Source organism: Crotalus tigris, unplaced genomic scaffold, assembly GCF_016545835.1.
Source record: "Crotalus tigris isolate CLP2741 ecotype Arizona unplaced genomic scaffold, ASM1654583v1 scf7180000018184.2832721, whole genome shotgun sequence".
Taxonomy (NCBI): domain Eukaryota; kingdom Metazoa; phylum Chordata; class Lepidosauria; order Squamata; family Viperidae; genus Crotalus; species Crotalus tigris.
In genome coordinates, this window is record NW_024096871.1 from 1459265 (window position 1) to 1485691 (window position 26427).

Below are 26427 nucleotides of genomic sequence, written 5' to 3' on the forward strand. Positions count from 1 at the left end.
TTATTGATTTTAAAAATAAAAAAAGGAAATAAAAGGTGTGGAGTGAGTAAATGAAAAGGTAAACTTTCAATTCTTGCAACCAGCTTGAAGAAAAAAAAATCAAGTGTAGTGAAGCCAAAGGGAGCTATTCTCTCAGAGTCAATGGGATGGTCTCGCACACGCGCGCGCACACACACACACACACTCACAGTTCTCCCTCTGCTTCAGGCTGTTATAATGATTGCAATTATACCACACTTGAGGGAGATGATCTATTTTAGTCAAGTAGGACACAAACATCCCCATTTTGCAGATGCAACAGTGATGTTGAAATAAAATTCCATGCAGGGAGCTCACATTATTTTATTTGACTGGATGTATCTTCAGAAGACCCTATTTGTCAGTTTCATTATAGTTGTTACTTGAAATGCTTTTATAATAGTATCCTGTTTTCCGTTCTATATTAGTTAAATTAGTTATGCATGGCAGAAATGGATTGTGCCTTCACTGATTATGAACATTTAATATGTAGTCTTTTTTCCAGTACAATCCAAAAAATGTAACATTTCATTTTTACTTCTAGCACTGAGTGCAATGTTATCCAGGAAATTATGCATCTGTCCTATGTAAAAACATAAAATAAAATAAACATCTACTTGGAATACACATAGTCTGTAGTTCAGAAGCTTTCATATTATTAAGTCAATTCACATTATTTTTTTCTTTCAACACTAAATGGTTACATATTGTAAGTCCGGAGAATAATGCTAGCTGCATGCTTCTTCAGGAAATGATATATACACAAACCATTAAAAAGCCCAACCTATAGCATTTTGCGTGGGTGAAAAACTCCCTTTCTCACTTAACAGCTAATAGAAATGAAAGAACAGGATGCCTTTATAGCAATCTTGAAGGGAGATCTATCATTAGAGTGAGTGAGCCTTCAAAGCACACCTTAAGAAGAAATAAACAAACGCACTATTTTGAACTTTTAAGGCATCTAGGCCTTTTCACTAGCACCAGGACTGTGATTACCAAGTGGGAGATAATTATTAATCTTAACCGAACACTTTTCGGCTTGCAAGTGCTTATCAGTTCTCCACACACAATTCATTCTAAGAAGCAAACTAATGGAATGAAAAGGAGGCCTGTGACTCACAGATGATAGCATAGGGATCCAAGAGAGGAAGAAGTGGGGTTGGAACAAACTGATCTGGTGTTTAAATAGGTTGATTTTCTTCGTACAGGAAGCAAAAGGGGGGAGGGGAGAACAAAAGTACAAATGAGAAATGGGAAGGAAAGTGGCTAAATGCCTAAATATGGCTAGAAGAAAAACAGCTTTTCTGTACAGAGAGACTCCAAAGAAACCACATCATCAGAATTCATATATCATACTATTTCATGATGTATTCTGTTTGCTCTGGATCAGCTATTGTGTCCATCTTTTTTATTGCTTGAATTCAGCCAGTTGTGATTCATTTAATAAACCCTGTTTAAAACACAATCCTTAGAAAGATGTATGAACTCAGCCCCCAGGATTAATCTTGCAAAGTCCCAACATATATGCCCAAGATGAGGGTACAATCTTATATAAAAACTATATGGATATGTTAGATTACTATTTCTAAAATAATAGAAAGTTAGCTGAGACTAAGATTTGTTTTTAAATAATTAAATAAGATTGCACAGATAATCACTAACAATAGTAAAGAAAAATAACGTAAAGTCCAGTATTTGGGGGGGGGATAAGAATAATGTGATACCACAACTAAAAGGTTCAGTATTTTGAGGATGTTAGGGCAGATAGTATACCCACAATGAGAATGGGTTATAATGTATTTATTAAAGTGTAGATGCTGGATCCTTGGTGGGGCTCAGAGCTGCCTGGGATCATGTCTCATTTTCTATCTTCTCCTAGAATGATGCAGTCGGCATCCCTTTGCTAAAATAACAGGCTTGTTATCTAACAAGAAAGGTATCCCATGCTTATTTTTGCTAACCTGTTTTGTTAAACCAGTGTTTTTCAAATTTGGCAACCTTATTATGTGTGAACTCCAACATCCAGAATTCACCAGCCAGCAAGTTGACTGGAGAATTGTGGGTTTTGAAATCCACACATCTTAAAGTTGCCAAATCTGAAAAACATTGTGCTAAACAGTATTTGTCCACTGATGTTTCTTTTGTTTTATTTCTTTTATTAAATTGCCACCCTGCCTTTTGTCAGGAAATAGAAGGAGGCATATTTAGCTTTCCTCCTTCAGAGTTCTTCCACAAGGAAGCTATGAGGTTGGGTTGAGAAGAACAAATGACCAAAAGTCATCCAATCAGTTATTAAGAAGTTCTGCTCAAATTATTCCCTGACTGAAGTTAGATCCTGAATGTAAAAATGCTGCAGCCCTCCATATATCTTCCTTTTTCCCATCTTGCCATATTCCTTGTAAGATTCAAAAACATGGTTTATCAATTATGGTTTGTAGAATAGATCAGGGGTCCCCAACCCCTGGTCTGTGGACCAGTTGGTAAGACATCTAGGTGACAAGTAGCTTCCCATGGATATCACCAGTTCATGAGGAACTAAGTTACTCTATTTCAGGGGTCGGCAACTTTAAACACTCAAAGAGCCACTTGGACCTGTTTCCCAGAGAAAAGAAAACACTGGGAGCCACAAAACTTGCGTGCACGCACGAGAGGGGAAACTTGATTGAAGAGTTTAATTAAAAAGAAATAGAGGCTGCTGTGTATGAATTCTCTCTCTCTCTCTCTCTCTCTTTCCCTCCCTCCCTCTATTTGTCTCCCTCCCTCCCTCCCCCTCTTTCCCTCTCTCCATCTTCTGCTTACCTGGCAAGCTGGCTTCACGCTGTTCTTCAACAAGCTGACACACATTCTTATTGGGCTGGCTCTCTCTTGCCCTTGGTCTGCCAGTCCTCTTCCTCCACCCAGTGAGAGAGAGAGAAAGAGAGAGAGCTGCTGCTGCTTCCTGCTTCCTGCTGAGACATAGCAAAGGCAGGAGCCCCACCCAATAAGTCTGTCAGTGTGAGGCCACTCTCTTTTTTGCACACACACACACACACACACACACACACACACACACACACACACTGTCAAGCCCCTGGGCTCGACATGAACTGGTGGGGGGAAGGAATGGAGCAGCCAGCAGCCAGCCGACATCCATGCGCCACCCACAGCCGACCCCCGTGTGCTGCCCGAATCCTGAAGACCAGCTGAGCATCAGAGAGGCCACCTTTCCCCGCAGCCGCCTCTCCCTTGTTACAGGGCACCAGAGAATCCCAAAGGCCAGCTGGGCATCGAAGATGGGCTAGCTGGGCGTCGGAGAGGCCGCCTCTCACCATGGCCGCCTCTTCCTTGTTACTGGATACCGGGGAATCCCGAAGGCCAGCTGGGCATTGAAGATGGGGCAGCTGGGCATCAGGGAGGCTGCTTCTCATCACAGCCACCTCTCCTGTGTTGCCGGCTGCCAGGGAGGAGGCCGGCTATGATGCCTAATTGCTGGGCGTGGGGGACATCACCTGATGCCATCGGATGTGCTGCTGGCAGCCGGGGAGGACGCTGGCTGCCTCACAAAGCTACTGAACCCCAGAGGGGCCACCTGATTCCTTCACATACTGCGGAGCCACACCGGTGGCTGGGGGAAAGAAAACTGGTTGCCAGGCGTTGCAGCTGAACAGTAACTGGTTGCCGGATTGGACAACTGGTCCTGCGGAGGTCATGTGCTGATGCATCCGGAGGGGGATGGTCAGATATTGAGCTGTGGCTTTTACCTGTATGGACCAGATGCTGGCTTGCTGATTGGGGTGGGGTTGGAGGGTGGGGCACATCTATGTAAGGCACTGGGAGCAAGCCACTCCCAGTGCTGACTTTCATTTTGCATGCATTAAACTCTTGTTGGTCACTTTGTTCCTGTGTTCCTGGAGTTTGTTTTCAGCAGATAGAGGACATTTCACACACACACACACACACACACACACACACACACACACACACACAGAGAGAGAGAGAGAGAGAGAGAGAGAGAGAAGGAGGGAAGCGCAAGTGCCTCTCTCTGTCTCTGTCTCTCTCTCTGCAAATGGTGGAGGAGGCTAGGAGCCGCAGGAGAAAGCTCAAAGAGCCACATGCGGCTCTAGAGCTGCGAGTTGCCAACCCATGCTCTAGTTACTCCAGTAATTCACAAGGAAGTGAACAGGATCCAGTCAGTGAGCTAGGCCATGTATTTGATAGATACAGGCCTCTCCTGGATAGTTAAGGGCTTCTGGAGGAAACCTATTGTTGGACCCATGCACAGGTATGAGAGGCAATTGTCCCCTCACCTTTAAAGGTGGTATAGTGTGCCACTTCTTAAGAGCTTATTGCTGGATCCAACCATTCTGGATAATTTTCATCTGGTCTCCAACTTTCTCCTGGGAAAGATAGTAGAGAGAGATGATCAGGCTTCAGTTGCAAAAGATCCTGGGGGAGAGGATTATCTAGACCTGGTCAGGTCTAGAACCTGATTTTTCTGCTTCAAAGCTGGTTCCACCTGTGTTGATAGGCAGGCAAAGGTCAACCTCTAAGTTCCTCCTTTATAGGGTGCCACAGATTTGATGTTTTTTCTTCTCCAGTTCAACTTTTACATACAGAATCTATAGTGATATGTAGTGATGAAGGCAGTGATGTGTGTGTGTGGTAGAATATGCATATGCTCACTCTGCTCCATAAGCTTCATTGGTTGCTACTTGGCTTCTTCCTTTTTAGTCAGATCAGCTAAGTTCAGGTCAGAAAGTGTGTCTTCACAGTAAAGTTACTGTCCAATGGAATGACATCCATAGATTTGTATTGTTCCCACTCCTCTGACTGTTCATAAATTGTTTAATGTTTGGTCTTCATCCCAGTTGCTCGGCCAGAATGGGAATTCTTTTGGTTGCCTTTTGGCTGCTTGGATTTTGCTTTCTAGTTTACTATCTTCATTTTCCTCTTAACACAGTTTTTTTTATCTGTAAACCATTCAGGGTACCCCCAGAATCAAAATTGAAGTAATAGTAACAATAAGTAAACAAACAAACAAACAAACAAATAAACATGCCTATACTTCACTGCACTCCATTCTCTGGTGCTGCCATTCATTTGTTGTCGTGTAGGGCCACCTTCAGCTTATGGAGACACCAGGCCAGCCAAGCAGAACACAGAGTCTGTTTAGCCTGAAGTTTGTTACTTCCTTAGCAATTTTCCTCAAGGCCCTCTGAAAAAGAAAATTTGGCATCTGGGGAAAGAACTTGATTCCTACTGCTGAACCAGTTGAATCATGAGATTGGGAAAAGTTGGCATCAACTTCTGTTTATAAACAGCAAGACCTGACATATTCATTTCCTTTGTTATAGAGATGAGGGCCACATAGCAGAATAGATATTTCAGCAATGATAAAAAAAATGCTAGAGTTCTATCTGTGTATTCTTTTATATAATATAGGTAATCTATCAGTTCCGTTCCCTTCCTAATTTTTATCCTTCATTTTTATTGCTGTTATCATATTTATTTTAGCATTCTTCTATTAGCAGCATTTAGTGACATTGCAAAAAGATGCTTCAGAAAAGGATGAACTTTTCATTGTGACGAGTAATAAGTTAAGCTTAATTATTTTGTGTAAGTCGAAAAGCTGCAGTTTGTTGTTGTTCCTGAGTCTTTCCTCCCTAATCGCAATTCAACACTCTTTTTCAAGCATTGCTATGGATGAACTTCATGCTGCTAGACAAATAAATTCTTTGGAAAAATGCACATTTTTATTTGGAAATAATGCCATCTCTTTGTTAGATTTGCAGCAATCCTATTTTGCCTCTACTGTTTTTAAGTCGAAAATGAAAAATTATATAGAAGATGTTTGTGCATCATATTGTGCTGAATGGTATGTAGGTCAGCATGCTGCACCATGGAAGATAAGGCACAGTGAATAAGTGTTCTATGTACTTACAAGCAAATATCAGTCATAATAGAAGTAGACAGATCTACAAGAGCGTTTTGGCTTTGGAAATGCTTCTTGTCATTAGCATTTTAAAAAAGCTATGAGATTCAGGCCTATCAGCACCGATTCACTGCAAAGCCTGGCTTATACAGGTTGTTATCTGTTCTGTACAGAGGTGCAGCTGGTTACCAAATGGATTTGCAGATTTTTTCCAGTTTCTTCTTTTTTTTTTAAAAGCAAGGATGAGTAAAAAGGCAAAGAATCAGGTACTTACAACCCATTCAAAATGTAACAATTTTGTTTGTATTATAAACCAAACCTTCTGTTTGCTGTTTTTTTAATGCATTATTTTTAGAAACAGAATAAAAATATCATGTTTTGATGCTGGAATATCAAAAGTATTTCAGTACTCCCAAGGGCTCAAGTATCCAAGAAGCAGCATCTGGAAGGGGAGGTATGCATTATCCCATGATGCTGTTTATTTTGCAGTTTTATTTTGATATATAAGTCAAAAGGCAATATTTGACATTTCTTTTCTTTTTTCTTTTCTTTTTAAAGGGATACTGCAGCCACTTTCTGAGGTAGAGGGGATATAATGGCTGTCTCTGAAGGTGACTGGAAGAGGTGTAACCTCCCAAGTAGAACATTTTATGGATGCAGTGAAGGGGGTACAGCGATGGTAACTCTTTAGGGAAGACCATACGTGGAACAGGAAAGGAGAGACGTTCTCATTGCTCTACTTCGCTGTTCAGCTTCACGGTTCTACCATGTTCCCATTTGCTTGGCCCTATTATGTTGGGAAGTTTTTGGTCTTACACAAGATTTTTTTTTATGCAAACAGGACTGATATAGCTGCAATCAGAGCTAGATGAAAACCACAATGCCCAAATCTTGTTATATTGGTGCTAGAGACTGTATGGTACCAGAGATTTCATGTTCCTGTCTCATCTTGTTCCAACTATCTTTTATATGGTTCCTGTTGCTCAGATCTATCTGTTCTCAAACATTGTAACTTCTGCTCTGCTGATGAAAATCCTGTGGAAATTATGATTCTGAAGTATATATAAAGGTAATCTGCTTACAGCAAACCAAAATTCCTCTTCAACATCATGTTCTCACACATCTAAATAATGTTTATTTAAGAACGTAGTCCTGCTGCAGCAATGAATAAAGAAAATGAAGGTTGAAGGCTGGGAATACCAAAGATAGACTAGGACAATAAATATATTATTGTTTTCTCATTCACATAATAGCATAAAGCAATTTTCACCAGCCTGACACTCTTTGATATATTGGGATTGTATATTATATTATTCCTAATAAATATTGTCAAGAGTGTGAAGTCTATCATAAGGTATAGTATATATACTTGTGTGATAAAAAAATTCTTCAGAATGATGCAGGTTCAGATCAAAGGCCTATCTAGTCAAGGATACTTTTCATATTGACCTACAGCAAACTATAGAAATGAGTAGCAAGCAAGGCATAAACCCAATAGCACTCTCCCACATGCACTTGACATCAATTATCTTCAGGTACACTTCTATTTTACTAGAGACAGCATCTAGCCATCTCATAGCCTTATCCTTTATGGGCTTTTATTCCCCTTGACAATCTGCACAAATTGATGCTGATGCTTTATTTTATGAAAGTAATTTCCATAATATCAGTATGATCTGGGTGAAGGAAATCCTTTTTTGGTTCTAAAAATTTTCAGTATTTAACTTGAATAGATAATGCTGGATTGTAATACCAAAAGAAAATGGTCCTTTCAAATTTGTCCAGTCCCTGCATAATTACATGTCTCTCCGTCATATTCTTATTTCTTTTTTCTTGAGTTAACAATCTTTCCAAATTATATTTCCCCATAAAACAAGTAAACAATGTTGACTGCTTCCATTTGTATCTTCATCCCTGTTGATAACCTCAGACAACTTTAAAATAAAGCTATAAATTGTGTCTTCGTTCTTCTGCATCAATATGTATCTCATCTAATAACTTCATTTCTTTATTAACATTTTCCCGGAATTTACCTAAAATCTTTGTAAAGCCAATGTGTCTAATGTTGTACTGGAAACGGGAATAGACCTTACTTAGGGAGAGCTGAAAGAGATTTTTTTTAAATATCTTTGCTTCTTTGTCCATTTTTTGCATGTATATCGGGCCTTCTCTCTGAAAATTCAAGGCAATATACACAGGGATCTCTTCTCATTGTATTGTCTCAACAATGTTGTGAACTATATTGATCTGAGAATGACTAGTCCGAAGCTGCCCAGAAAGGTGTCCCTTGTACCTCTGCAACATCTTCCCACATCACTACATGATTTTTCTGTTCTTTCTATTCTGTAATGTACTACTGTATTACACCATTATCTCGTCCCAATGTCTGTTTGACTGATGCTGCAAAATTGTAGCTGAAAGCCCTGGACGTATATAAGGAAAAATAAGAAAGAAAAAAAAAGGCTACCTCCTGCTGGCTATAGTTTGTCATTACATTTGAACCAGGCCAAGAGATAAAATTTATTGGATACATTCATTAAAGTGTCCCTCCTTTAGAGAAAAGCTATATGCAGTCTGCAAAAGCACTTTGAAGTATATGTATTGTTTTCTCCACTTTGTACCATTATTTACAAACAAAATACAGGTCTTCAGTCTAAATGATTGAAATGTAATTCAGACCTCAACTCATTTCCTAATTGTTGGCAAAATTCTTCACTATTTCTTCTGCATTCTTTAGGATGATGAAATAAGGAACTTACATGATCATACACATATCCTAAATTTATCTTATGCTTCCAATATTTGAAAATTAGAAATAAAGTTAAAACTTTTTTGGGATTCTAATCCTCAAACAAATTGAAGAAAAAGGCAAGCAATGCAGGTAAAATAGCATGAAATTGCTCAAGAGGCAGTGGTGAAGTAATCAAAGTGCCTCACATTTTAGAAAATTCTTGCAGCTAAAGTCTTCAGATATTTACAATAAGAAATGTCCAGTTTCTGGAGGCATCCAAACAGAGAACTAATACCTAGAAGCTGATCCAAAAGTAAGTCTCCCTAAGAAAAATAGAAACCAGGGATGTGCTGAAATTGGGAAAGTGCACTGAAAACATTTTATAATATGATTAAAAGTAAAAAAAAAAAAGTAGAAAAAGGGGGTGGGTGAGAACCCTCAGTTTTCTTGCTTGGAAGACAACAATCAAGGTAACTGTTACAGGTAACCACCTATGTCGGTGTAGCATTGTAGTCTAGATAAGAAACACACCCAGGGGACTGGCTTTATGTTTACTTTAAAGCTACATTAATAGATACTGGCAATTCCAAAAGTGCACCTCTTTCCCCTTGCTTTCACAGTTCAAGAAAGTAATAGAGGGTCCCTTCTGAGGCGTTTGCCATGACCACATTCCTTTTGTGGGTGCAGCTGCCTCTTATCTGACCATAGTCTGGTCCGGTCTGATGCTCTTCCTAAGGTTATTCCTAAATGTTATTCTGACAAAAAGGATCCACAAACAAAGTGCTCATTTTCCATATTGATATAATACACTAAGCTAAAAAAGGTAACTGACAAGAGTATATAATCTGCATTTTAAGCAAGCTGTGTGGCTGACTACTATGTTTAGTTTCTGAAAGTTTAAATTTATAGCCTATGAAAAATGTGGGGTACAATCTTGGTTTTTGGAAAACAAACATCATGTGTGCAGGAGGCAAAATGGCTATTATTAAGCAATTATAAAACCCAATCTGTTAAAATTCTAGGCAGAATTTTAGCTGCAAATAGCTTTGTTCCTTGACTTACCTTTGACTGACTACAAAAACTTATCTCTGGCTATTTGGTGCTTGCCACCTTATGATGATAGGCAATGTGACCCTTTGTCTGTCTACTCAAAAGTTAAATTTTATTGTTCTCAATAGGTTTTTCTTATTGTTAAGGAACATACGTACTTGCATCTATTTGATATAGTAAAATTTTAAAAAAGGGGATTTTTTAGAAAGAGGTAAATGAAAAATAAATAGAGATGGGAAAGAAATATTTTTTAGTGTTTAAGCTTGCTTTGCTTTATGTAGGAATTCTGTGACTTTTGGAAATGTAAAAATGATTCTAAAGCACATTGGCACCGACCCACAACTGCAGTGTTGACTTGGCACTGCCTACTCCCATTGCTGGCAGTGTGGTACATGGACATCTTTAGGCTTTTTCTCTGCTGTTTTCAACACAACAGCCAATCATTGTGGCTGCTCATGAGGCAAGATTGGCAGCTGATGAACCCAGATGCCAAGCTCTGGATTGTATGTCTGTTAGGTTTGTGGCTGATCCCTTCCCTGGCACTTACCCCACACTGCAGCAGACTGTGTCGCTATCGATGGAGCTGGTTTAGGACTGGTTTTCTGTTGGGCAGCATGCTTTTGTCATCCCAGTTAGACTGTTAATTTACCATTGATTTTAAGGAATGGCTTACCAGATATGGCTTACCTCATCTATGATGAAGAAAGCATACTGCATAAGATAGTTTCCCATTCCATTAAATCAGTGAGTACAGCTTATTTAAGTCCTATTAGCAAATGCCTCTTGCATACATCAGATGAGTAAGTCGAACACGAAAGCCTTTTTGAAGAATGAATTAAATACAGTTTACTTTTACACTTTTTCTTGATGGGTATCTTTACCATATTTTCTCATTTTGTCCCATAAATGACTTTGTGATGCATTCTGTTACTGTAACTTGATAGATTTCTATTTAGAAGGGAAAGTTGCATGTCGGATTTATAAAACTGCAGAATTCCTTGTATAAAAATAACTTTATTTTAATTTATTATTGTTTTTATAAAGCTGCCCAACTCAACAATGGGAGTCTGAATAATGTACAACCATTCTAACACATTGAAGGAATTAAAGTTTATTCTGGGTAATTGTGTTATCATACTCCAGGCAATGAACTTTTCTCCTTTGCTCTTTCCGTTATCTTTAATCACATCTTTTATTTTGCCTTCTTTACTGTTTTAGGAGCAAATACAAGAATAATTTCCTTTGATATCCACTACCAAAAAGTTAGAATATGATTTTCTGAGTACTCACCACATGCCAGAATGGTTACTAATACACGAAAGGTACTAATAAGTAACAACAAGTTATGGTTGTTGTGTTAATGATTGGTTGTGTTAGTGAGTGGATTAGTGATTGGTTGTGTTAATGATTGGGTTTAAGGTTTCTTACCTGCTTTGTATTTTTTGTAATGTTTCTAATTGTTCTTCTTTAATTATCAATTGTCCAAAGTCACATTGAGATGGGCAGCCATTTAAATTGGACAAATAAATGAATGAATAATAAATAAATAACTTCAGTTCAGTATAATATTTGGATTATGAGTAGAAATCAATGTGACCAGGAGACCTTCTCCACCTTGGTCTTGGATTATGGAAAACTTCAACTTGGGTCAGTGGCTGGGAAAAAGAAGGATGTGAAGCCATGCATGCACTCATCCATGCACTCTCATCTATTGTGTAGTTAGGACTGTTCTGTTCTGGAAGCATATCTTTTTTGGTGACTTTTCTTTTCTAATACTTCCTTTTTTCCCCCTCTCTCTTTGTGGCATGTTCTGAGTGGGAACAATCCAGGACTGTTCCCACCATTTTGGTCTGCTTCCACTTGGAATTTATTAATTAATCAAAATGAATAGCTAGAAGTAGAGTTGAGAGATTATGAACATATCCAAAGCCACCCTTCAGCTACTATCTTATGCTCCTGCAAATATTAATTTAAGATTCTACAATTTAAGAATTTTCATCTATCTATCTGTCTGTCTGTCTGTCTGTCCGTCCGTCCGTCCGTCCGTCCGTCTATCCATCCATCCATCCATCCATCCATCCATCCATCCATCCATCCATCTATCTATCTATCTATCTATCTATCTATCTATCTATCTATCTTTAACTTTGACTTCATCAAAACTGAATATAGCTCTTAAAGCCTTTCACAGAATTGAAAAATAATTAATTCTCTACATTAGGTGTACATCTAATGAACACAAAGAAGCCATTACTTGCATTTCTTGTGACTTGCTTATATGAAGACAGATTATGTGCATTGCTCATTCTTGTAAGAAGGGTGCATTGATATACTGATGTCTAGACATTCTTCAGCTGCAATGGGACTGCAAATTCCTTTGGCCATATAGCAGTTCTGAGAGTTGTAATTCCAACAATATCTGGAAGGAAGCAGTTTTGCTGGTAACTCTAGCACATGGTTATGAAGTTTGATTTCTATTTTCCCATTCAATGCTTGGGACAGTTAATTATATATATTTAAAATGGCATAAACATAGTTTAAGTATTATTCAAGCTAACTCATATTGAAGCTGTCTGTTTGAGAAAGAAAGTCTTGACTCTTTTCTAATCCACAAAGACAGAAGATTTTATATTAAGGGCTTGAGTTAATTATAATAAGTAAATCCAGCTCAATAAATTAACAGGCTTCTTCCTTATGCACTTAATATATTGTGTAAATAGCTTGATTTCTCTTCAGAAGTCTTTCAAAAACTGTCAGAAATTGTTGTTAGAAAGTTATTTGAAAAACAACATGAATTCTTGGTATATAAGGAACTCTATATTGCCAAGGATAAAGGGAGGCAGTATCTTAAAATTATATCAATAAAATTAAAAAGGCATGGCATTAATGGATCAACTTTTGATGTCTCTAATACATAATAAGTTCTATATAGTTTAATTTTAACAAGAAAATTGGCAGCTGATTAGACCATAAAACGATTAAATGCTTCCTAATTTGAAAAAATAAATAAAAAGAAGCTAAGATAATAAAACTCCAAAGGTTGTTGATGCACAGATATAAAATGTCTTCCCAAAATGTTTATATAAGTTTTTTTAATTAGGCTATCTGATAGATTGGAACAGCTTATTCTGTGGGGTAAATAATGTGCATTTAAAAATATTTCTAAATCCGTATTCCTCCCAGTTGCTAGAGCTATTTCAGTCCACTGAGTAAATAATGCATGTTAAAAAATTTATAGCTTGTATGATATGTAAAAAGGCTGCCTCTTTTCCATACATTTTAGACTTAACTGTATGAATAGCTATGAAGCAGTTCTAATCCCTAATGATAATGTTACATTTACTTTAACCTCTGAAGAGGGTTTTCTTGAAATAAGTAGCAATTTTGTCTATGGGCAACATCCAGTGGCATCAAAAAATCGTTTCTCATATTCTCTTGTATACTTTTTATGAAGAATGGAGGAATCTCCATTGTGAAAAAATATATACTTTTTATATTTCCCTATAAATATTGGAGTATATTCTTTTTATTAATTATACATTTTTAATGAAATATGCAAATGGCTACTCCATGTCTATCTCTAGAATGATAATCTGTAATATAAACAAAAAGTGTTCATGGGTCTTGATATGATATCTAGCCATTCTGTGTTGTATCATAATTCTTGCTAATTAAAAAAAAAAGTGAAGGCTAGGTAGTTACACATTTTTTCACAAAATGATGAGGATGACTGTTAGTCAAATGAATAATAAAATCCAACAAAGTTTTATCCTATCTGTTCTTTTATCTGAAAGCACAATTGGATGTATAGTACCGATACCTCTCCCTCATTCCCTAACTGTAAAAGTGGCCAGCAGATTAAAAACAAAGGATTTAAAACAACATTTCTTCAAATGTGGCTTGTTTAAGATTTATGGATCTTAATATTCTGGCACCCTAGCTGGGGAATTCTGGGAATTGAAGTCCAGACATTTTAAATTTCCAAGTTTGAAAAACACTGCTTTAAAGCATCAGTATGTGTTTCTGTAAAAAAAATGTGCTTAATTAATAATAAAAGAAGAAGCAGATACTACATATGGGGAGTAAGAACATTTAAAAATATTTACAAAGGGTTGGAAAAATAAATAAGTGTTATGTGAGTCTGTGGGGAGGATAGTCAACTGGAGATCACCACTAAAAAGACAGCCATAGCCATCTGTCTTACCTTACCTACTGCAGGCTTCTGATGATGTTTTGGAATCCTACCAGGAGAGAGAAGTTTCTGCATATGTGGGACCTGTAGTACGTCAAATTGCTGCTAGAACTTTATTAGCATAATTTGACCCAAAGGATTCTTATGAATAAATGCTACTCAGCAGATCCCATAATCCTATTTTCTCATTTGGACAGATCCCTTTACCTGGTCCAACTTACTCCTTTCAATGTGTATTTTACATATTTTTTTTTTAGCTCTTAAGCACCACAATTCTGTACATTTTGTATCTGCTAGCCCTAGCATTTACTGCCTATGAAACCTCATAAATCTACTTCATTTTTCTAATAAGACATGAAAGTCCTTAATTGGCCTTAATGAAATGCACTTAAAGGGCAATAAACGTGTTTAAGCCCCTCTTTCAGGGTGAGCTACAGTACTCTCACTCTGCTCTGTTTTAGCCTTTGTGGTAATTAATCACTTATTCATATGTGGCACATCAGTAACAAGATCAAGCAACTACTGCACAATTGCATGATAATAAGCTGCTCATATATGTGTCAAGATTTAGCAATCCCTTTAAAAGCCTAATTTAAACTCATTTTACAACTAAGCTGACTGTTTCTCTAAAGCATTTTTATCCAGGATCTTTTTACATATTTCTATGGAAATGCTTCCTCCCACCCCACCCCCACCTCATTTGTTTATAGAGCTCAGTTTGCCCTGAATCCATTTATGGCTCCAGAGTGAATTTCAGCAGGGCTTTTCCTTTGGTAGCAAAAACAGGAGGCTTTTCTTGAAGCCCTAGTGCATATAATGACTATGACACTATAAATTTCAGTCAGCTGTCAGTCTGTGTTACAGACAGACCTGCTAAATCAAAAGAGGTTCTATAATCATCTTCTATGTTATTGCACGTGAATTGATATGGGAACGGTCCCTTTAAACTCTGAGACATCCAGGGTTAGAATACAGCTTTAAGTCCCATACTTACCTTCTCTCTCTCTCTCTCTCTCTCTCTCTCTCTCTCTCTCTCTCTTTTAATCCCCCTTTTCCCATTGAAATCAATAGCTCAGTAAAGGAAAACATGAAAAAACCCGAAGTATTGAAAAATTCTTGAGATTAAAAGTTTTATTGATTTAGATCAGTGGTTCTCAACCTTTTTAATGCTGCGACCCCCAACCGGTCGTAAGTCGAGGACTACTCAACCGGTCGTAAGTCGAGGACTACTCAACTGGTGCAGCACCGTTTGCAGAATGGTACTTTTGGCAGGCTCAGCAGGGCAGAGACAGCCTGGACAATTCCTATTGGCTTTTGAAAGCCAATAGAATTAGACTCTATTCAAGAGAGTCTATTCTATTGGCTTTCAAAAGCCAATAGAATAAAAGGGAATAGCACAGCTAAGGAAAAGGGGAAAAAATGGCAGACTGTGTTGTTTGGCGATTCCCGTGAAATGGTCATTCGACCCCAAATGGGGTCCCGACCTACAGGTTGAGAACCACTGATTTAAATAAAAGCCATTAAGCTGTCTCATAATTTCAGGTATTGAATTATATTGGAAATAGTTAATTCTGTAAATCAAGCTCAGGGCAGTTGTTCATCCCTCAAGATCTTGGTTTTGGGTACCATATTTCTGGGACGAAATTTGTAAGTTAACTGGAGACGTTCTTTCTTTGTTCTATTTTTTGGAGGGCCCATTGACTTTAGCCTTGTTTTGAGGAAACATATAATCTTATCTGGAAAGGAAATTGCAGTCAAATTTTCTTCAAGCATTAGTCCACCACTCCATTTAAAAAGGCTTTGCCAAAAGGCCTGATTTTGTGTTGTAACATATATATGCTTGAGACCTTTCAAGTCTATTTAATTAGGAATTAAATAGAGTGAAATGGAGGGAAATAAGTAAATTCAGGTTCTGAAACTCAAATACTAAATATTTTTCCTGATATCACAGAGGACAGTAGATCTGGAAACATAGATCAATGGGGGCAGTTTCAGTTTTCTTCCCTCATCCATTCCAACACACATAATCTCTGCTTTCCTTCTTGTCTTAAAAAAATAGAATCCAAAATAATTCAATAGTGTTCCTTGTTTGACAAATGGTTTATCTAAGACTTGGGAAGAAACAAGGGAAATAGGTATTGGAAAGGGAAAGATTCAACAGCACTGTACACTGCGGAGCACATTCTTCACTCCTGTACTAGAACTTAAATATTGGATAAATGTTGCTGTCTTTGCTGTGATTTCTAGAGTAGCAACACAGAATTAGGTTGTTCACAAGAAATACAAAAATAATTTATTGAGTTTTAATTTTTTTTATTTAGAGTCAATTTGGAGAACTTTCTTTGCAATTCAAATAGTGTAAAACCTGTCCAATAATTCTAGTTTGGAATCTATCCAGTGGTGGGATTCAGCCAGTTTGCACCAGTTCAGCAGAACTGGTAGCTAATTTTTTGTTGCCCATGTCCAGAACGAAGTTCCAGAAGTGGCATCTACACAGACAACTGGTGTTCACATTTTTGAATCCCACCGCTGAACCTATCCCAATTATGAAAAATAGCATTCATTGAATTGAATTGAAATATGCTGATAAGCAGTAAGGCTGCATTGGAAATGTCGTATGATGTGATCCAGAGAATTATGTTTAAAAGATAGATTATTAATTGTTTTGTGTAGTGCGGTAATCTGGAATTTTAAAAGACATGAGTGCTAATAATATGAGCTATACTAACTGAATTTTCTTGAGAAACTGCTCTAATCATCCAGTGCTATAATGTCTATTTACTCGTAATTAAATCCTTAATTTGAAATGATAAAAAGTAAAATCAATTGATCAATCAATCTATATATTGGTAGATATAAAAAAAGAGAGAAGGAAATAATAATTGCAATCAAGAATTGGACAACATTCTTAAACAGACAAACACCCATTACACAATACCAGAGACAACCACTTTTAATAAGAAACATTAAAGTCTAAACTTTTTTTTATAACTGGCAGGAATAGCCAACACCCCAGAATAGAGGTGTCAAACTCGCAACATCATGTGACGTGTTGCAACGTATCATGACTTTTTTTCCATTCCCGGCAATGGGGTGGGTGCGGTTTCACCACAGTACATCTGGCCCGCGGGCCAGCAGTTTGACAACCCTGCCCCAGAAGATAGGCTCAAGATCTAGCTGGATCTAGACAGACTTGGACACTATCTAACAAAATGAAATTCAATGTAGAAACTACTCAAGGAGAGAAGCAACCTAGAATTAAGGAGAAATTTTCTAACAATGAGAACAATTAACCAGTGGAACGGCTTGCCTTCAAAAGTTGTGGTTGTTCTATCACTGTAGGCTTTTAAGAAGATATTGGACAGCCACTTGTTTGGAATGGGGTCTCCTGCTTGAGCAGGGGGATGGGCTAGAAGCCTTCCAAGATCCCTTCCAACTCTGTTATTTTGTTATTCTGTATAGATAGTATACATTGCCACACTAGAAAGAGAAGGATATAAGAGAAAGAACTGTACAAAGCCACAAAATATAAAGACCTGAAACGGCATGACTGTGACAAACATAATCAACATAATATTATAACAAATGGGATTGTGATTACTCTTAGTGATATATAATCTTTCTGGCCAACAATCTTCCTACTAGAGTGACAGAATGTCAATAAACATCTTAGCTTATGAAAATTAAGTATTTCCTTCCTTTTAAACTACACACACTGTGTCCACAATGGTGAACTTGAACTAATACACTTGCTCTTGTCTGACAAATTCCATTCATGATGAGGACATTGAGCCATTCTTATTAAATGACCAATGCCCAGTAGTTTCAAAAGCACTAGCAAAAATTTTATTTACAGGCTTAGCTTATAGAAATTGTTTGGACATTCAGTAAAATGTTAACTTTTGGGGTTTCTTCCTTTTATATGTAATGCAGTTACTTATGTATATATTAATACTGTACGGTATTTTAAATTGTGTAACAGAAGAACAAAGAACAGAGTTGGAAGGGACCTTAGACATCTCCTAGTTCATTAGATCCTATATCATTCTGGATAAATAGCTGCCCAAGTTCTTCTTTAAAATCTAGAAAGACAATCTGGTTTCTTTTTTGGTTTCTTCTTTTTCTTTTTCACTGAAATTGTGGTGGACTGAACTTTTTTTTTGTAATTTTTTTTTTATTTTCAATTTTACTTTACATCATAAAAAATACTTCAGATAAAGAGTAAAATAAATTTATACACATAACTTTCGGTATTGCTCACCCATTTCCCCCCAAACTGCATCCACCCTCTGACCTCTTCCCTCACGTTCCTCTTTCCCTCTTCTTCTTCACTCTCCCCCTCTCCTTCTTCTCCTCAACCTTCCTACTTACTTCTCCCCTTCCTCCTATCCTCTCATTCCAGATGCAGTCCAGGAGAAATGCCCAAGCCATTCCTCTCTCCAAAATAAAACATAATATTATATACAATGAAACTATTTCTACTTATCTGAGCTATTTAACCTTCAACCCATCCCTCCCCCCCTCCCCCACCCCCTCCCCCCACCCCCACCCCCGACTTCCCAGAGCCAAGTACAGGGTTATACAAACATAGTAAACATAATCTATTTAAGTTTACTAATTATACAATAACCAAAATCATACTAACCCTTAACTCCAAACTTTAACATCATAATTTTATAAACAAATCTATTACTCATAAAATAAATAAAACTTTGTAGTTCCATATTTCTTCTGAACATATTCTATCCATCTTCTCCATACAATAACATATCTCTCTTGTGAATGGTCCTTTAAATAAGCAGAAATTTTAGCCATTTCTGCTAAATTTGAAACCTTAAATACCCATTCTTCTAAAGAAGGCAGAGAGTCCTTCTTCCAATATTGACCCACCAATAATCTTGCTGCTATTATTAAATTCAACATTAAAATAGTTTCTTTAGCATCAAAATCCCCCAAAATACCCAAAAGAAATAACTGGGGAGTAAACTTAATCTTCCTTTTAAAAACCTTTTGAATGTTCCACCAAATCATAATCCAAAAGGCTTTAATATTTTTACAAGTCCACCAAACATGAAAATAGGTTGCATCCAAGCAACCACGTCTCCAGCATTTAGATTGCAGGTTCGGGTACATACAAGACAACTTTTTAGGATCCAGATGCCATCTATAAAACATTTTATAAAAATTTTACCTCAAGTTTTGAGCCTGCGTAAATTTAACATTTCTAATCCAAATTAGCTCCCATAAATCCAATGAAATCGGTTCCTGAATATTCTGGGCCCATTTAATCATACAATCTTTTACTAACTCTGTTTCTGAATCCAATTTTATTAACTCATTGTAAATTCTTTTAATATGAGCACATTTCTGATCTTTAATCTGAATTACCAAATTTTCATCTGCTAAAGTAATTCCCACTTTCTTATCTAAGGTCCACCTCTCCACTATTTGCAAATATTGAAACCATGATTGTAAAATATTTTATTGCCTTAACACATCTGAACACTTTAGTTGCCAACCAGTACCCGACCAAATAAGTAACTCTTCATAGGAAATATTATCAAAATTCACCCCCTTAGAAACCCCCTGAATTGCTTGTCCAGGAATCCCCCAAATAGGTATTTTATAATTTAACTTACAATAATACTTCTTCCAAACTCAAAGTAAAGCATTTCTTAAAATGTGTGACTTAAAAACCCAATCTACTTTCTTATCAAAAATTAAATATGCATGCCAACCATATAATAAATCCCAACCTTCAAGAGCAAGAATATTTTTATTTGTTAAATTAAGCCAGTTACTTACTAAGGTTAAAGTGGCCGTATCATAATATAACTTCAAATTAGGTGCTTTAAGTCCACCTCTTTCTCGAGCATCTTGTAAAATCTTGAACTTTACCCTTGATTTCTTCCTACCCCAAATAAATTTATTGATACCCTTCTGCCACTCATCCAAATTAGCATCCTTTTTTAAAATAGGTGTCTGAAACAAAAAGAGAAACTTTGGTAGAACATTTGTCTTTACTACTGAGATTCTCCCCAATAACAATAATTGTAATTTTTGCCAATCATTTAAATATTTTTGTATTTTTACCCATAAGCGTTCATAATTATTCTTATACAATTTTCCATTAGATGTTGTAATATATATTCCCAGATACTTAACTTTATTAACTACTTCATAACCTGTTGCTTCAACTATAATATCTTTTCCCTTTGTAGACATATTTTTCAATAATATTTTAGTTTTATTCTTGGATTGAACTTTTATAATCACATTTTTCAGAATTTCCCCAGCTTCTTGAGTTTTCCCCTTTACAATTTTTATCCATGGAATCCTTCCCAAGCTTTCTGTGAGTTTGTTGAAATCAGATCTTTTAAAATGTACGATGCTAGTTTGATTTTGTAACATGGTGTTGGGCTGTAAATAAATAAATAAACTTTCTGACCGGATGTAAATAAATAAATAAACTTTTTGACCAGATTTATAAGATCTTTCAAATCTGTTCAACAAGTCTTTTTGTGACTTTTTCAGGGTTATCTAACAGTATACTTTTAAAAAATTAAATATAATCATATTCCTAAGACCTAAGCATAACATAAGAAAATAAAGGAATAGAGAAGATAGTAAGTAGACAATAATACGTTTAGAAAGTTAGAAAGGGATGGATTGGAAGAAACCTGAGCAAGCCTTGGTCAGTTACTGCTTTATTAGCTAACCTGATTTGTCATTTATTTACTCTGGGCAACTGGACAACAGGATTTTCCATGGGCCACAAACAATGAAATAAAACCGCAAGATGGAATGTATTTTACTGATACATAATATAAAGGGCAGCAGGAGACCAGTCAAAGTCCAAAATTCTGAGATTGTAATTTTTTATAGTGGTTTAATTTCCTAAAACAAAATATTTGAGAGACAGGGGTATTGTTTCAAATCCTAGACCTATTCTTTCTTAGAATTAAATTAATATTTACAAGTAATTGCATTGTCTGAACATTTTTATTATGACTTCTGTTCTATTTACTCTGCCTGAATTGGAGTAGTCCTTGATCCTATTTTTTCTACTACTAATAAAAATAAAAGGCATAATAATTTAGGATGTGTTTGCATTCACAGGCCCTTTTAGTTTCAGGGCTGTTTATCTAATGAGGGAGATGGACCACAGACAGGACCTTATTTCACATTGTGTGCAAAATTATAAATCAAATAAGAGAGCATTTGCTCTATCATCCCCCTCTACCACAAAGGTCCTGCAGGAGAAGGACAGTGTGGACAACCGTGGGATCTGGCAGGGTGAGAGCTGTGTCCCTGCATAACAGATACAGTGTCCTTGCTGACCTTAATAGGAACATTAAGGAGATAGGTCAAGGTAGTTATGATGATAATTCAAATAAGCAGGGGATCATGGTCCAAGATGAAGAACTTGTTTTGACAAATTCGAATCAGGTATTACACATCAGTCATGAAAGAAGACCAAGGCATCCCAAAAGAGAAGATACCTTCTGGTTGGTGATTCAGTTATAAGGGATGTAAATTTAGGAAAGGATATAGAGGTTTCAAAAGAGGTCAGGTGCCTTCCAGATGCTATTGCCAGCAGGGGCAAGAAGCGTATTTTTAAAATAGTCAAGAATGCCAGCAAGGACTGTGATGTGGATGCTATTGTACATCTTGGCACTAACAATCTGTCCCAAAAAGATGTACTCTCTGTGCAGAATGATTTCCAGACCTTGGGGCAGGAACTTAGCAGGATAGGCTGTAGGCTTACTTTTTCAGAGGTTTACCAGTGTATAAGGAACAAAATGGAAAAGGTCAGTGTATAGCAGAATTCAATATGTGGCTAAAGGAGTAGTGTAAAGGGGAAGGTTTGGTTATATTAGTCACGATGTCTGCAGCTGGTCCAATGAAAAAATGTACAAAAGAGATGGTTTGCATCCTTCCAAGAAATGGACTGAGTTACTTGGCAATAAATAAATTTTCTGGAGGAATATTTAAACTAAACAATGGGGACAGTGAGTTAATTGATACAGAACATTGCTGTCCCCGGCAATCTAAAAATTATAGGGTTATGAGTGCATATAACATAGATGTGTGTGTGTGGACAAGAATATCAATCTTGCTGTCAAGCAAAATCAAGCTTTTAATAGCGAGTGCCACACAAAGTGCACTAACCAAACAGGTGGTAAGAAAATAGAGGAACGTAGGCACCACACAGGTTACGTAGAAAGTAAACAGTCAGTCATAAAGGACTCAAATGTCTATACACCAGTGCACAGAGTATGAACAGAAAATGGTGAACTAGAAATTCAGGTAAATGAAGGCAGATATGATATTGTTGCCATTTTGGAAACATGGTGGGATGAAACCCACAAATGGAACACACAGCTAGAGGGATATAAATTATTTAAAAGAAACAGACCAAACAAAAGAGGAGGTGGAGTTGCTCTATGTATAAGAAATAACTACATCTCTACAGATAGAGCACAACAATGATGAAAACTGTCTTGAATGCATTTGGGTCAATATAAAAGGGGGAAAAATACCATAGGTGTATATTATAGGCCGCCAAACCAAACAGAGGAAATAGATGAACTTTTTGCTAGTCAGCTAACTAAGGTATGTAGGAAACACCTCACAATAGTAATGGGGGACTTTAATTATCCTGACATCAGCTGAGAAACAAACTCTGCACCAAGTGGAAGATCAAACAAATTCCTGACAAACCTAGCAGACAACTTTTGTCTCACAAAAAGTAGAGAAGGGAACTAGGGGATTAGCCATATTGGATCTAATCCTCACTAACAGAAATGAAATGATAGAAGGTGCTGAAGCCAAAGGAACCTTGGGGGGGAAATGATCATGCAATATTGGAATTCATCATTAGGGAAGCACAAGTAATAGAACACAGCCAAAATAGAGCAGTGGTTCTCAACCGTTTTAATGCCGCGACCCCCAACCTGTCGTAAGTCAAGGACTACTCAACTGGTGCAGCACCGTTTGCAGAATGGGACTTTTGGCGGGCTCAGCAGGGCAGAGACAGCCTGGACAACTCCTATTGGCTTTTGAAAGCCAATAGAATTAGACTCTATTCAAGAGAGTCTATTCTATTGGCTTTCAAAAGCCAATAGAATAAAAGGGAGTAGCACAACTAAGGAAAAGGGGAAAAAATGGCGGACTGCATTGTTTGGCGACCCCGTGAAATGGTCATTCGACCCCAAATGGGGTCCCAACCCACAGGTTGAGAACCACTGAACTAGAGTCTTAGACTTTAAGAGAGCTAATTTCAATAAACTTAGAGAGAGCTTGGGAATGATTCCATGGATGAGAATCCTCAAGGGGAAAACAAGAAGCTTATGAAATTTTGAAAAATGAGATAATAAAAGCCCAGTCTAGCACAATACCAACAAAGAAGAAAAATAACAGCTCTCAAAAGAAACCAGCAAGGCTGCATAAAGAACTCTTTGATAAATAAACTCTTTCATAAACTCTTTGAAAGATAAAAAGGACAAGTATAAAAAGTGGAAAGAGGGACACATAACTAAGGCAGAATATCAGCAAATAGCCCGAGCCTGCAAAGATGAAGTGAGAAAAGGTAAGGCTCAAAATGAACTAAGGCTTATGACCAAAGTCAAAAATAACAAAAAAAAACACGCTTCTTTCAACATGTACAAAACAAGAAAAAAATTAAAGAAATGATTGTCCATTAGTGGGGAAAGTGGCAAGAAGGTGACAAGCAACAGGGAGAAAGCAGAACTACTTAACTTGTTTTTTGCAGCTGTCTTTACACAACAGGAAAAACTGTCCAATCTATCAAAAACAATACCATAAAAACAGATTAGAAACACAAGTTAAGATAGGCAAGAAAATGGTAAGTGAGCCCCTGTCCAGCCTAGATGAGTTCAAATCACCAGGACCAGATGGATTACACCTCAAGATTCTCAAGGAACTGGCAGATGTGATCTCAGAACCACTGAACTATCTTTTTCAAAGATCCTGGAGCACTAGAGAAGTAGCAGAGTCCTGGAAAAGAGCTGATGTAGCCCATCTTCAAAAAAGGGAAAAAAGTAGATCCAGGAAACTACAGACCTATCAGCCTGACCTCAATACCTGGGAAGATTCTGGAAAAGATAATCAAACAACAAATCAGCGAACACCTAGAGGCAAACAAAATCATTACTAAAAGCCAAACATGGGTTTGTCAAAAACAAATCATGCCAGACAAATCTTATTGCATTATTTGACCATGTGACAAAATTAGTGGATCAAAGGAATGCTATGGATATAATTTATTTGGACTTTAGTAAAGCATTTGATAAAGTAGATCACAGCCTACAACTTAAGATAGAAAAATGTGTGTTATATAGCCTCATTACCAGATGGATTTGTAACTGGCTGACCAACCGCACTCAATATGTAGTTCTCAATGGAGCTGCATCTACATGGAGGGAAGTATACAGTGGAGTACCCCAAGGCTCTGTTTTAGGCCCAGTACTCTTCAACATCTTCATCAACAATTTGGACGAGGGGATAGATAGGAAACTCATCAAATTTGCAGACAATATCAAGCTAGCAGGAATAGCCAGCACCCTAGAAGATAGGCTTAAGATACAGGAGGATCTGGACAGACTTGAACACTGGGCGCTATCTAACAAAATGAAATTGAATGGTGAAAAAAACCAAGGTTCTACATTTAGGCAAGAAAAACCAAATGTACAGGCATAGTATAAGTGGTACCTTGCTCAATAGTAGTAACTGTGAGATGGATCTTGGAATCCTAGTGGACAATCACTTAAATATCAGCCAGCAGTGTGCTGCAGCTGCCAAAAAAGCCAACACAGTGCTAGGCTGCATTAACAGAGGGATAGAATCAAGATCAGGTGAAGTATTAATACCACTTTACAATGCCTTGGTAAGGCCACACTTGGAATACTGCATCCAGTTTTGGTCACCACGATGTAAAAAAAGAAGTTGAGACTCTAGAAAGTACAGAGAAGAGCAACAAAGATGATTAGGGGACTGGAGGATAAAACATATAAGGAACAGTTACTGGAATTGGGTATGTCTAGTTTAATGAAGAGAAGGACTAGGGGTGACATGATAGCAATGTTCCAATATCTCAGGGGTTTCCACAAAGAAGAGGGAGTCAAGTTATTCTCCAAAGCATATATAAAAATATATATCTGCAAACTTCTACTTTCTGAAATAAAGAGAAAGGCACTTTCTAATACTTTGGTAGCATGTACAACTGACATTATTAATACAAAGTCTTACCACTTTTTAAAAAACACAAGTAAGTAGAAATGTGCAGAAATCCATAAAGACTGCCCTTCATTTTCATTCATATGCATTACCACAATTACAGATATTAATATATTAATAAGCATCTCCTAATTACCCGTGATTTCCCATAATGCTTAAAATGAGAGGGAAAATGGCTTTATTGGTGATGGACAGGAATTATAATTTTCAACCATGACAGAAAATGATTTTTCTTTTTGTAGTAATTATCTCTAAGATCAGACAATATGATCCTTACTTAAGGATATAAAGATGAAAAATTCCATTTGAAAATATTAAACAGGCCAAATAGGAATAATGTTTGATTTAGCTGTTAAAAAGATTCCCCCCCCCAAGTCATGACATTGCCTATATTTGACAGGTATATCCAAACTGAATATAAAGTACATTGCCAATATGATTCTGGGAAATACATCCACCCTTTTGATCTTAATACAGTTCTCTGAAGCAACTCTTTGTTTAATTCTTGTACTTAGTATGCATATTTATACACTATTGGTAGATTTAATATTGACTCAGTTCCTTCCATTTCAATATTTAATTTCAGCACATGTCACCTGAACCAAGATTTCCAACAGCACATTAGTTAAAGTCATGTTTTTATTTCAGCATCAGAGTTTGTTATTGTATGCAATATTTCCTGAAAGTTAAAACAATTAATCAATGCTTTCAGAAGTTGTGGAAAAAAATCTCACTGGAGATTTTAAAGAAGATATTGGACAGCCATTTGTCCAGAATGATATAGTGTTTCCTGCCAGAGCAGAGGGTTGGACTAGAAGACCTCCGAGGTTCCTTCCAACTCTATTATTCTGTTATTCATTATTGAATTATAAGTTACTAAGGATTAATTTCATATGTTAATTTGAATGTTAGACTAAATTAACCCAAATTAAGTGAATTTGGACTTGACATCATATTTCTAAAAGAGGATAAAAGTGTGGGAAATGCATGTACGGTATGGCATTCTGACATTCTTCTAAGCGAATGGAAACTTTAGAGTTTTGCAAACATGTCATAGATATTGGAACGTGGTTGCTATGATGAAAATGGTCAGTTTATTTTCCATAAGGCAGATTGATAGATTCCTACTTCAGGGTGTAATGGAATGGAATTTAAGAATAGAGTAAATGAATACGTTCAGGAATTTTATTATGGGCACAATAAATTAAGGCTTTGTCCCAAGCCCCTCTGTTTGACTTAACCAAGATAACATGAAGCACTTTAAAT

General features: G+C 36.9%; 1 long non-coding RNA gene across 1 annotated transcript; it reads left to right on the forward strand.

Annotated features, from left to right (window-relative positions):
* Positions 1-4034: 4034 nt before the first annotated feature.
* On the forward strand, positions 4035-7888 carry LOC120310449. The gene is made up of 2 exons (XR_005557362.1): positions 4035-6195; positions 6488-7888. It is a non-coding gene; the product is annotated as an uncharacterized LOC120310449 (long non-coding RNA).
* Positions 7889-26427: the final 18539 nt, after the last annotated feature.